A 13,916-nucleotide genomic window follows, 5' to 3' on the forward strand; every position below is an offset into this window, starting at 1 on the left:
TTCTCAGCTGAGAAGGAGATTACAGAAAGCTTTGAACAATAGACTTCCAGCTGTGCGGATTGATTTATTAAGAATCGTGTTAGCTTGAAATGTATTATATTTCTTATATATACCATGAGGATCCATTTTTCTCACAAATACTGAAATCTTGCTCTTTGCGTAATGCATGTAAGGAAAGACATGCAGCAACGTCGTCTGCTGTAAAGCGTGTGAAGGCTATATTCCTTAATGGGGAAACAGCTCATGTGTTTTCCACTGTTTTCTGGAAATAATAGGCTCAATCTACTAGCAATGACTGACACCTGTAATGTAGAGTATGGTGTTAGTAGTGTAAAGGGGGAATTATTGGCACACATTTTTAAAGCCCTGTAGTGTTTATCTTGTCTAGCCCCTAGAAATATAATCACATTTTATTCTAGAATTAGATTACATTTTAGAATCTCATTCTAGTTCTGGGGTTGTAGCCTTCTACCTGTTCCATCAATAATATGGAAACATTTGTTTCACATTTACCTTTTATGGTAGCCAATATCACTCCCAAAACAAACCATGGTCTCTGGGGATTAGTAGACAAAGGGGAAAAAAAGAGCTAGGTTTCTTTCTTTCTTAAGCAGTATTTATTGAGATTACTTGAGTCCCTGTGGGGACAACAACGCCTGTGTCCCAAATGGCACCTTATTCCCTACATAGTGCACTACTTTTGGCCGGGCTCTGGTAAAAAGAAATGTACTTAGGCGTCATGTATCCTAGGGGTTAGAGAGGCGAGCCAGCAACTGCAGTTCGAATCCCGGGTCTGACGGGAAAAATCTTTCAGGAAGTGAGCTGGCCCTTACAAAAAAAACACATCAAATTTCAGTTTCAGATGTGAAATTGCATTTTCACATGTTGACACCACCTTTCACGTGAGGATAATAACATGTTAACTCAAAATCGAATATGCAGTTTCACATGTGAAAAACATTCACGTGAAAATCAAAATTTGCAGATTCACATGTCAGAAAACTCCAACTGTGAAAATCTCACTTTCACATGTGGAATTGCAGATTCACGTGGGGATTTGTCACGGTCGTTGAAGAACGGGTCAGACCAAGGAGCAGCGTGGTATGCGAACATGTTTATTAAACCGGAATAAACACTGACAGAACAACAAAAGGCAACGAAACGTGACGTCGGAAGGCTATACACTAACAAGCCAAACTCACCGAAACACAAACAAGATCCCACAACCCAGGGAGGAAAACTGGCTGCCTAAGTATGATCCCCAATCAGAGACAACGAGCGACAGCTGCCTCTGATTGGGAATCACACCCGGCCAAACATAGAAACCAAACATAGACTATCCACATAGAAAACACACACATGATATTCACACCCTGACCAAACTCCGGAGTGGAGCAACCGACCGGAGCTGGATCAGGCACCGGTGGAGCGGACTGCTCTGGCTCCGGAGTGGAGCTGCTGACCGGAGCTGGCTTGGGCACCGGTGGAGCGGACTAATCTGGATCCGGAGTGGAGCTGCTGACCGGAGCTGGATCAGGCACCGGTGGAGCGGACTGCTCTGGCTCCGGAGTGGAGCAACCGACCGGAGCTGGATCAGGCACCGGTGGAGCGGACTGCTCTGGCTACGGAGTGGAACCGTTGACCGGAGCTGGACTGGGCACCGGTGGAGCGGACTGCTCTGGCTCCAGAGTGGAGCAGCTGAACGGTGCTGGACCAGGCACCGGTGGAACGGGCACGGGCCGTGCCGGACTGGAAACACGCTCCACAGGTCTGGTGCGAGGAGCAGGTACGAGGCGTACCGGACTGGGAACTGGCGCTGGAGGTCTACGACTGTCCTTTACACACTCCGCGCCCCGTCCTCCTCCAGTGAGGAGGACTCCTTGAGCCCCCACGAGTGCAGTGGTCGGGGCTCCTCTCTGTCGATCCCCAACCACCATTTTAGCCCCCCAAAAATGTTTTGTTGGGGCTGTCTCTCCTTCTCCACCCTGATCGCTTTCAGGGCCTCCATCTGCTTGCCCAGATCCTCTCTCATCTCCCTCCAAGTCCATACTCTCTGCTCCTCCTCGGCACGCTGCTTGGTCCATTGGTGGTGGGATCTTCTGCCACGGTCGTTGAAGAACGGGTCAGACCAAGGCGTAGCGTGAAATGCATACATGTTTATTAAACTGAATAAACATACAAAAGGCAACGAAACGTGACGTCGGAAGGCTATACACTAACAAGCCAAACAAGATCCCACAACCCAGGCAGGAAAACTGGCTGCCTAAGTATGATCCCCAATCAGAGACAACGAGCGACAGCTGCCTCTGATTGGGAATCACACCCGGCCAACATAGAAATCCAAACATAGACTATCCACATAGAAAACACACATGATATTCACACCCTGACCAAACTAACTAGAGTTATATTGGTCAGTGCGTGACAGCATTAAATAATGTTATTTTCCTCACGTGAATAGATTGTGTTAACATGTTGCAATAGCAATGTTTCCACTGGTGGAATTAGGGTGATTTAGCAGAACAGAGGACAGACAAAAACATTTGGGGGCAGGTTAATGGATCACGTTCAAATGGTAACATAGTTCTGCTGTCTCTCTCTCTCTCTCTCTCTGTCTCTCTCTCTCTCTCTCTCTCTCTCTCTCTCTGTCTCTCTCACTCTCTCTCTCTCTGTCTCTCTCACTCTGTCTCTCTCTCTCTCACTCTGTCTCTCTCTCACTCTCTCTCTCTCTCTCTCTGTCTCTCTCTCTCTCTCTCTCTCTCTGTCTCTCTCTCTCTCTGTCTCTCTCTCTCTCTCTCTCTCTCTCTCTCTCTCTCTCTCTCTCTCTCTCTCTCTCTGTCTCTGTCTCTCTCTCTCTCACTCTGTCTCTCTCTCTCTCTCTCTCTCTCTCTCTCTCTCTCTCTCTCTCTCTTTCTCTCTGTCTCTCTCTCTGTCTCTCTGTCTCTCTCTCTCTCTCTTTCTCTCTGTCTCTCACTCTGTCTCTCTCTCTCTCTCCAGCGCCATGTGTTAGCTTTATTTCTCGTCATAACTCTGTGCGGCAGCCTGTTCTTGATCTACCACGCTGGTTTCCATGGTACCACCGCCGTGGCGGGGAGGTCCAGAGACGGGAGTGATGCAGCGAGGAGAAGCTGGCAGACAGAGCAGCAGGAGACCACCAAAACCCCACCTCCTCACCCCACAGTCCTACAGGGATACAGCAGCATCATCGACCACAAGGTAGGCACAGGTGGCCTTTTCATTTTCTCTCAGTTGATGTCTCTTGTCTTCCTGTGTTCTCTAGCTCTTCCTCTCCTCCCTCTCCTGCTCTCTATCAGTTGTGAGTATAGTTAAAGTACAAAAAAAATAAAAAATAACAAAAATATGGATTGTATTTACAATGGTGTTTGTTCTTCACTGGTTGCCCTTTTCTTGTGGCAACAGGTCACAAATCTTGCTGCTGTGATGGCACACTGTGGTATTTCACCCAATAGATATGGGAGTTTATCAAAATTGGATTTGTTTTCAAATTCTTTGTGGGTCTGTGTAATCTGAGGGAAATATGTGTCTCTAATGTGGTCATACATTTGGCAGGAGGTTAGGAAGTGCAGCTCAGTTTCCACCTCATTTTGTGGGCAGTGTGCACATAGCCTGTCTTCTCTTGAGAGCCAGGTCTGCCTACGGCGGCCTTTCTCAATAGCAAGGCTATGCTCACTGAGTCTGTACATAGTGGTCAGGTATTCTGCCACTGTGTACTCTCTGTTTAGAGCCAAATAGCATTCTAGTTTGCTCTGTTGTTTTGTTAATTCTTTCCAATGTGTCAAGTAATTCTCTTTTTGTTTTCTCATGATTTGGTTGGGTCTAATTGTGTTGTTGTCCTGGGGCTCTGTGGGGTCTGTTTGTGTTTGTGAACAGAGCCCCAGGACCAGCTTAGTTAGGGGACTCTTCTCCAGGTTAATCTCTCTGTAGGTGATGGCTTTGTTATGGAAGGTTTGGGAATCGCTTCCTTTTAAGTGGTTATAGAATTTAACGGCTCTTTTCTGGATTTTGATAATTAGCGGGTATCGGCCTAATTCTGCTCTGCATGCATTATTTGGTGTTTTACGTTGTACACTGAGGATATCTTTGCAGAATTCTGCATGCAGAGTCTCAATTTGGTGTTTGTCCAATTTTGTGAATTCTTGGTTGGTGAGCGGACCCCAGACCTCACAACCATAAAGGGCAATGGGTTCTATAACTGATTCAAGTATTTTTAGCCAGATCCTAATTGGTATGTCGAATTTTATGTTCCTTTTGATGGCATAGAAGGATCTTCTTGCCTTGTCTCTCAGATCGTTCACAGCTTTGTGGAAGTTACCTGTGGCGCTGATGTTTAGGCCGAGGTATGTATAGTTTTTTGTGTGCTCTAGGGCAACGGTGTCTAGATGGAATTTGTATTTGTGGTCTTGGCAACTGGACCTTTTTTGGAACACCATTATTTTTGTCTTACTGAGATTTACTGTCAGGGCATGGAGTTAAGGTGGAGGAGGTTAACAGGTAGGAGATGAATTTATACATTCTGCATCCAGAATGAACAAAGCTGTGGTTGTGTTCATGAAAATAGTCAATTTAGTGGGCAGGCTGCTTGCTAGTGTTGGTGCCGATTTCTCCTCTTTCGACTCCTTCGACTAGGGTTATAGTTGTGAATCTGCCTCCGTTTATTACGGATGATCAAATTCGGAAAGAGCTGAGTCATTTTGGTAAGTTTGCTAGTGGTTTTCGTGTCGGCAGGTTTTCAGGCAGACGCAGTTAAGCATGTGGTTTCGTTCCGGAGGCAAGTGTTCATGTTTCTGAATAACAATGAGCAAGAGTTAAATGTGCATTTTAAAGTGAGGCATGGGGAGGGGCTCTACGCAGGGTTTGCCAGCACAGATCGTCTACGGTGCTTTGAGTGTGGGGATTTGGGGCATAAGAGCTTTGCGTGCCCACATAAAGGCCGTAGACAAGGTGAGGGTTCAAGCACCAGTGGGGGAAATAGAGGTCAACGTGCAGGAGGCCATGAGACACAGGCAGCAGAGGCTGGGCCTAGTCATGCTATAGATGGTGGTGTAGATGAGGCTGGGTCTAGTCATGCTATAGATGGTGGTGTAGATGGGGCTGGGTCTAATGCTATAGATGGTGGTGTAGATGAGGCTGGGTCTAGTCATGCTATAGATGGTGGTGTAGATGAGGCTGGGTCTAGTCATGCTATAGATGGTGGTGTAGATGAGGATGGGTCTAGTCATGCTATAGATGGTGGTGTAGATGAGGCTGGGTCTAGTCATGTTATAGATGGTGGTGTAGATGAGGCTGGGTCTAGTCATGCTATAGATGGTGGTGTAGATGAGGCTGGGTCTAGTCATGCTATAGATGGTGGTGTAGATGAGGCTGGGCCTAGTCATGCTATAGATGGTGGTGTAGATGAGGCTGGGTCTAGTCATGCTATAGATGGTGGTGTAGATGAGGCTGGGCCTAGTCATGCTATAGATGGTGGTGTAGATGAGGCTGGGTCTAATGCTATAAATGGTGGTGTAGATGAGGCTGGGTCTAGTCATGCTATAGATGGTGGTGTAGATGAGGCTGGGTCATGCTATAGATGGTGGTGTAGATGAGGCTGGGTCTAGTCATGCTATAGATGGTGGTGTAGATGAGGCTGGGTCTAGTCATGCTATAGATGGTGGTGTAGATGAGGCTGGGTCTAGTCATGCTATAGATGGTGGTGTAGATGAGGCTGGGTCTAGTCATGCTATAGATGGTGGTATAGATGAGGCTGGGTCTAATGCTATAGATGGTGGTGTAGATGAGGCTGGGTCTAGTCATGCTATAGATGGTGGTGTAGATGAGGCTGGGTCTAGTCATGCTATAGATGGTGGTGTAGATGAGGCTGGGTCTAGTCAGGCTATAGATGGTGGTGTAGATGAGGCTGGGCCTAGTCATGCTATAGGAGGTGGTGGTGTAGATGAGGCTGGGTCTAGTCATGCTATAGATGGTGGTGTAGATGAGGCTGGGTCTAGTCATGTTATAGATGGTGGTGTAGATGAGACTGGGTCTAGTCATGTTATAGATGGTGGTGTAGATGATGCTGGGTCTAGTCATGCTATAGATGGTGGTGTAGATGAGGCTGGGTCTAATGCTATAGATGGTGGTGTAGATGAGGCTGGGTCTAATGCTATAGATGGTGGTGTAGATGAGGCTGGGTCCAGTCATGCTATAGATGGTGGTGTAGATGAGGCTGGGTCTAGTCATGCTATAGATGGTGGTGTAGATGATGCTGGGTCTAGTCATGCTATAGATGGTGGTGTAGATGAGGCTGGGTCCAGTCATGCTATAGATGGTGGTGTAGATGAGGCTGGGTCTAGTCATGCTATAGATGGTGGTGTAGATGAGGCTGGGTCTAGTCATGCTATAGATGGTGGTGTAGATGAGGCTGGGTCTAGTCATGCTATAGATGGTGGTGTAGATGAGGCTGGGTCTAGTCATGCTATAGATGGTGGTGTAGATGAGGCTGGGTCTAGTCATGCTATAGATGGTGGTGTAGATGAGGCTGGGTCTAGTCATGCTATAGATGGTGGTGTAGATGAGGCTGGGTCTAGTCATGCTATAGATGGTGGTGTAGATGAGGCTGGGTCTAGTCATGCTATAGATGGTGGTGTAGATGAGGCTGGGTCTAATGCTATAGATGGTGGTGTAGATGAGGCTGGGTCTAGTCAGGCTATAGATGGTGGTGTAGATGAGGCTGGGTCTAGTCAGGCTATAGATGGTGGTGTAGATGAGGCTGGGTCCAGTCATGCTATAGATGGTGGTGTAGATGAGGCTGGGTCTAGTCATGCTATAGATGGTGGTGTAGATGAGGCTGGGTCTAGTCATGCTATAGATGGTGGTGTAGATGAGGCTGGGTCCAGTCATGCTATAGATGGTGGTGTAGATGAGGCTGGGTCTAGTCATGCTATAGATGGTGGTGTAGATGAGGCTGGGTCTAGTCATGCTATAGATGGTGGTGTAGATGAGGCTGGGTCTAGTCTTGCTATAGATGGTGGTGTAGATGAGGCTGGGTCTAGTCATGCTATAGATGGGGGTGTAGATGAGGCTGGGTCTAGTCATGATATAGATGGTGGTGTAGATGAGGCTGGGTCTAGTCATGCTATAGATGGTGGTGTAGATGAGGCTGGGTCTTGTCAGGTTATGCTAGTGGATGAGGACAGTATAGTGGGGAAGGGTAAGCCACTGGGGGGTGGAGGAGGGTGTAATGTGTGGCTCAGTTGGTAGAGCATGGCGCTTGCAACGGCAGGGTTGTGGGTTCGATTCCCACGGGGGGCCAGTATGAAAAATGTATGCACTCACTAACTGTAAGTCGCTCTGGATAAGAGCGTCTGCTAAAATGACTCAAATGTAAATGTAACGTGGAAGAGGAAAAAGGAGAAGAAAATGGGTTTCAACGTAAAGACGTGTTCCGAGGCCTCTCCGCTAAGGGTTGATACTTTTATGTTTGAACCATTTTATCTATCGAAACGAGAACACACTTTGCACACCTACTGGCTCTAGCAACATTTGGGTGGCGTTCTTGGATAGGTCTGGAACCGGGAAAACGAGACGAAACGGTAAACAAGAAGACACGTCGAAGAACAAGATGGCGGATGCTAATGTTACGGAGATGCTATTCACCATACGCTCTGACCGAACTTCGTTCCTCTGTGTCAAGTCTACGAGCTGAAATTATGACAGAAGTCCAGTTACTATGGCGACACTACAAACAACTATCACCACACAAACCCCAAAAAATAAAGGATATGGAAACGTCGTTGACCGACATCGATAAGCAGCTTAACGAATTGGAGACCAAAAACGATGAGTTTACCTCCGAGAACATGAAGCTAAAGGTTAGTCTAGATCAGGGTTCTTCAATTCCGGTCCTGGAGGGCCGAAACACTTCTGGTTTTTATTTCTACCTGGTAGTTAATTGCACTCACCTGGTGTCCCAGGTCTGAATTAGCCCCTGATTAGAAGGAGAGGATGAAAAACAGAGGTGTTTCGGCCCTCCAGGACCGGAATTGAAGAACCTTGGTCTAGATGAACAGGAAAACCGTTCCCAGAGACAGAACATACAGTTGAAGTCGGAAGTTTACATACACTTAGGTTGGAGTCATTAAAACTAGTTTTTCAACCACTCCACAAATTTCTTGTTAACAAACTATATTTTTGGCAAGTCGGTTAGGACATCCACTTTGTGCATGACACAAGTAATTTTTCCAACAATTGTTTGCAGACAGATTATTTCACTTATATTTCACTGTATCACAATTCCAGTGGGTCAGAAGTTTACATACACTAAGTTGACTGTGCCTTTAAACAGCTTGGAAAATTCCAGAAAATGATGTCATGGCTTTAGAAGCTTCTGATAGGCTAATTGACATAATTTGAGTCAATTGGAGGTGTAACTGTGGATGTATTTCAAGGCCTACCTTCAAACTCAGTGCCTCTTTGCTTGACATCATGGGAAGATCAAAAGAAATCAGCCAAGACCTCAGAACATTTTTTGGTTCATCCTTGGGAGCAATTTCCAAATGCCTGATGGTACCACGTTCAGCTGTACAAACAATAGTATGCAAGTATAAACACCATGGGATCACGCAGCCGTCATACCGCTCAGGAAGGAGACACGTTCTGTCTCCTAGAGATTAACGTACTTTGGTGCGGAAAGTGCAAATCAATCCCAGAACAACAGCAAAGGACCCTGTAAAGATGCTGGAGGAAATAGGTACAAAAGTATCTATATCCACAGTAAAACGAGTCCTATATCGACATAACCTGAAAGGCCGCTCAGCAAGGAAGAAGCCACTGCTCCAAAACTTCCATAAAAAAGCCAGACTACGGTTTGCAACTGCACATGGGGACAAAGATCGTACTTTTTGGAGAAATGTCCTCTGGTCTAATGAAACAAAAATAGAACTGTTTGGCCATGATGACCATCATTATGTTTGGAGGAAAAAGGGGGTTGCTTGCAAGCCGAAGAACACCATCCGAACCGTAGGCAGAACTGAAAAAGCGTGTGCGAGCAAGGAGGCCTACAAACCTGACTCAGTTACACCAGCTTTGTCAGGAGGAATGGGCCAAAATTCACCCAACTTATTGTGGGAAGCTTGTGGAAGGCTACCCGAAACGTTTGACCCAAGTTAAACAATTTAAAGGCAATACTACCAAATACTAATTGAAATAAATAAAAGCTGAAATAAATAATTCTTTCTACTATTATTCTGACATTTCCCATTCTTAAAATAAAGTGGTGATCCTAACTGACCTAAGACAGGGAATTTTTACTAGGATTAAATGTCAGGAATTGTGAAAAACTGAGTTTAAATGTATTTGGCTAACATGTATGTAAACTTCTGACTTCAACTGTACGTGTGTTCGGAATCCCAGAAGGGACGGATTGGCGCAATCCTACCGAGTTCATGGACCACTTTAAGCCGTACACTCCACAGAGCTGTGCTTTACAGAAGAGTGGCCAGAAAAAAGCCATTGCTTAAAGAAATAAGCAAACACGTTTGGCGTTCGCCAAAAGGCATGTCGGCGACTCCCCAAACATATGGAAGAAGGTACTCTGGTCAGATGAGACTAAAATTGAGCTTTTTGGCCATCAAGGAAAACGCCTTAGGGTGGAATTTGAGTTCTATAAAATTATAGACAGTGTGGAGATGTTTCAGGAGATACGGTGTGTCGGGAGACCGTCTGTACTGCTGGGGAAGATGGGTGCGGTTGTAGAAGTGGTGAGGTTTTGGTTATTGTGATGTTGAAATGGTGTTGTTGTTTTTTTTAAAGGGGGAGGGGGGGGGGGGTTGAGGTTTTAAAGAAAGACAAAAGGTCTCTCTCTCAATTCAATTAAATTTCAGGGCTTTATTGACATGTGAAACATATGTTAACATTGCCAAATCAAGTGAAGTAGATAATAAACAAAAATAAAATTAACAATTAAAGAATGAACATTACACTCCAAAAAGAATAAAGGTATTTCAAATGTAATATTATGTGCAAATAGTACAAAAGGGAAGATAAATAAACATAAATATGGGTTGTATTTACAATGGTGTTTGTTCTTCGCTGGTTGCCCTTTTCTCTTTCTCTCTCTCTCTCTCTCTGTCTCTCTGTCTCTCTGTCTCTCTCTCTCTCTCTCTCTCTCTCTCTCTCTCTCTCTCTCTCTCTCTCTCTCTCTCTCTCTCTCTCTCTCTCTCCTATTGTGAGGTGTGAAATTAATAATGAGTTATCCACCTAGCCAGTCTGGTCTGTAGCCTTTCTCTGCCTCATGGCACTGCCTGGGTGGCTCCTAACTCCACACACACACACACACACATACACACACACACACACACACACACAGGGTGGCTCCTAACTCCATACACACACACACACACACACACACACACACACACACAGGGTGGCTCCTAACTCCATACACACACACTAACTCAAATAAATACACATTATACACAATATATATATACAGTGGCTTGCGAAAGTATTCACCCCCCTAAACTGCTCCAGCTCCTTCAAGTTGGATGGGTTCCACTGGTGTACAGCAATCTTTAAGTCATAGCACAGATTCTCAATTGGATTGAGGTCTGGGCTTTGACTAGGCCATTCCAAGATATTTAAATGTTTCCCCTTAAACCACTCAAGTGTTGCTTTAGCAGTATGCTTAGGGTCATTGTCCTGCTGGAAGGTGAACCTCCGTCCCAGTCTCAAATCTCTGGAAGACTGAAACAGGTTTCCCTCAAGAATTTCCCTGTATTTAGCGCCATCTATCATTTCTTCAATTCTGACCAGTTTCCCAGTCCCTGCCGATGAAAAACATCCCCACAGCATGATGCTGCCACCACCATGCTTCACTGTGGGGAGGGTGATCTCGGGGTGATGAGAGGTGTTGGGTTTGCGCCTTGATGGCCAAAAAGCCATAACCTTCAGGGTTATCTTTGGTCTCTTTGTTGCCTCTCTGATTAATGCCCTCCTTGCCTGGTCCGTGAGTTTTGGTGGGCGGCCCTCTCTTGGCAGGTTTGTTGTGGTGCCATATTCTTTCCATTGTTTAATAATCTAATCAAATTTTATTTGTCACATACACGTGTTTAGCAGATGTTATTGCGGGTGTAGCGAAATGCTTGTGCAGTAATATCTAACAAGTAATATCTAACAATTTCACAACATATACCCAATACACACAAAACTAGTAAGGAATGGAATTTAAGAATATATACATATGGACAAGCAATGTCAGAGCGGCATGGACTAAGATACAGTAGAATATTATAGAATAGAATGCAGTATATACATATGAGATGAGTAGTGCAAGAAACCAGCGTTGAATAGTCCTTAGCACGGGTACTTCCTGTTTGAGTTTCTGTCTATAGGAAGGGAGGTGCAAAATGGAGTCGTGGTCAGATTTTCCGAAAAGGAGGGCGGGGGAGGACCTTATAACCATCCCAGAAGTTCGAATAGCAATGGTCGAGGATTTTAGCAGCGCGAGTACAACAGTCGATATATTGATAGAACTTCGCAGCCTAGTTCTCAAATTTGCTTTGTTAAAATCCCCGGCTACAATAAATGCAGCCTCAGGATATGTGGTTTCCAGTTTGCATAAAGTCCAGTGAAGTTCTTTGAGGGCCGTCGTGGTATCGGCTTGAGGGGGGATATACACGGCCGTGACTATAACCAAAGAGAATTCTCTTGGGAGATAATACGGTCGGCATTTGATTGTGAGGTATTCTAGATCGGGTGAACAAAAGGACTTGAGTTCCTGTATGTTACTACAATTACACCATGAGTCGTTAATCATGAAACACACACCTCCGCCTTTCTGCTTCCCGTCTGGCTGGACCAATTTCGACAGAATATCCCCAGAGAGCCATGTTTCCGTGAAACAAAGTATGTTACAGGCCTTGATGTCTCTCTGAAAATAAATCCTTGCCCGGAGCTCGTCGACTTTGTTAACCAGAGACTGAACATTAGCGAGTAGTAAACTTGGAAGCGGTGGGTGGTGTGCGCGCCTCCTAAGTCGAACCAGCAGGCCGCTCCGAGTGCCTCTCCTCCGCCGGAGATGTTTTGGGTCAGCCGCTGGAATCAGTTCAGTTGCCCTGGGGAGAGCAAACAAAGGATCTGCTTTGGGAAAGTCGTATTCCTGGTCGTAATGTTGGTGAGTTATTGCCGTTGGTTGATGTCCTTGATTATCTTTTTGGCCTTCCTGTGACATCGGGTGCTGTAGGTGTCTTGGAGGGCGGGTAGTTTGCCCCCGGTAATGCATTCGGCAGACCGCACCACCCTCTGGAGAGCCCTGCAGTTGCCGTACCAGGCGGTGATACAGCCCGACAGGATGCTCTCAATTGTGCATCTGTAAAAGTTTGTGAGGGTTTTAGGTGCCAAGACAAATTTCTTCAGCCTCCTGAGTTTGAAGAGGCTCTGTTGGGCCTCCTTCACCACACTGTATGCGTGGGTGGACCATTTCAGTTTGTCAGTGTTGTGTACGCCAAGGAACTTGAAGCTTTCCACTTTCTCCACTGCGGTCCCGTCGATGTGGATAGGGGGGTGCACCCTCTGCTGTTTCCTGAAGTCCACGATCATCTCCTTTGTTTTGTTGACGTTGAGTGAGAGGTTATTTTCCTGGAACCACACTCCCAGAGCCCTCACCTCCTCCCTGTAGTCGGTCTCGTCATTGTTGGTAATCAAGCCTACTACTGTTGTGTCTGGGATAGGGAGAGACTGAATATGTCCGTAAGCACTCCAGCCAGCTGGTCTGTGCATGCTCTGAGGACGCGGCTAGGGATGCCGTCTGGGCCGGCAGCCTTGCGGGGGTTAACATTCTTAAATGTCTTAGTCACGTCGGCCACGGAGAAGGAGAGGCCACAGTCCTTGGTATCGGGCCTTGTCGGTGGCATTGTGTTATCCTCAAAGCAGGCAAAGAAGTTGTTTAGCTTGTCTGCAAGTGAGACGTCGGTGTCGGCGACGTGGCTGGTATTCCCTTTGTAGTCTGTGATTGTCTGTAGATCTTGCCATATACGTCTCGTGTCTGAGCCGTTGAATTGCGACTCCACTTTGTCTCTATACTGATGTTTTGCCAGTTTAATTGCTTTGCGGAGTGAGTAGCTACACTGTTTGTATTCTGCCATATTCCCAGTCACCTTGCCATGGTTAAATGCGGTGGTTCTTGCTTTCAGTTTAGCGCGAATGCTGCCATCTATATACGGTTTCTGGTTAGGGTAGGTTTTAATAGTCACAGTGGGCACAACCTCACCTATACACTTCCTGATAAACTCAGTCACCGTTTCAGTGTATTCGTCTAAACTATTTTCGCATTCTACCCGGAACATATCCCAGTCCGCGTGATCAAAACAAACTTGAAGCGTGGATTCCGATTGGTCAGACCAGCGTTGAATAGTCCTTAGCACGGGTACTTCCTGTTTGAGTTTCTGTCTATAGGAAGGGAGGTGCAAAATGGAGTCGTGGTCAGATTTTCCGAAAAGGAGGGCGGGGGAGGACCTTATAACCATCCCAGAAGTTCGAATAGCAATGGTCGAGGATTTTAGCAGCGCGAGTACAACAGTCGATATATTGATAGAACTTCGCAGCCTAGTTCTCAAATTTGCTTTGTTAAAATCCCCGGCTACAATAAATGCAGCCTCAGGATATGTGGTTTCCAGTTTGCATAAAGTCCAGTGAAGTTCTTTGAGGGCCGTCGTGGTATCGGCTTGAGGGGGGATATACACGGCCGTGACTATAACCAAAGAGAATTCTCTTGGGAGATAATACGGTCGGCATTTGATTGTGAGGTATTCTAGATCGGGTGAACAAAAGGACTTGAGTTCCTGTATGTTACTACAATTACACCATGAGTCGTTAATCATGAAACACACACCTCCGCCTTTCTGCTTCCCGTCTGGCTG

General features: G+C 46.1%; 1 pseudogene across 1 annotated transcript in view; it reads left to right on the top strand.

Moving 5' to 3' along the window:
• Window positions 1-2,997: 2,997 nt before the first annotated feature.
• LOC311125440 (alpha-N-acetylgalactosaminide alpha-2,6-sialyltransferase 5-like) overlaps window positions 2,998-13,916 on the top strand; it is a 58,025-nt pseudogene continuing 47,106 nt past the window's right edge. The window contains exon 1 of the transcript in view: window positions 2,998-3,216. The product of the transcript in view is annotated as an alpha-N-acetylgalactosaminide alpha-2,6-sialyltransferase 5-like (transcript). The remainder of the gene's footprint in view (window positions 3,217-13,916) is intronic.

Source organism: Coregonus lavaretus (assembly GCF_964263955.1).
Source record: "Coregonus lavaretus genome assembly, contig: HAP1_SCAFFOLD_1325, whole genome shotgun sequence".
Classification (NCBI taxonomy): Eukaryota; Metazoa; Chordata; class Actinopteri; order Salmoniformes; family Salmonidae; genus Coregonus; species Coregonus lavaretus.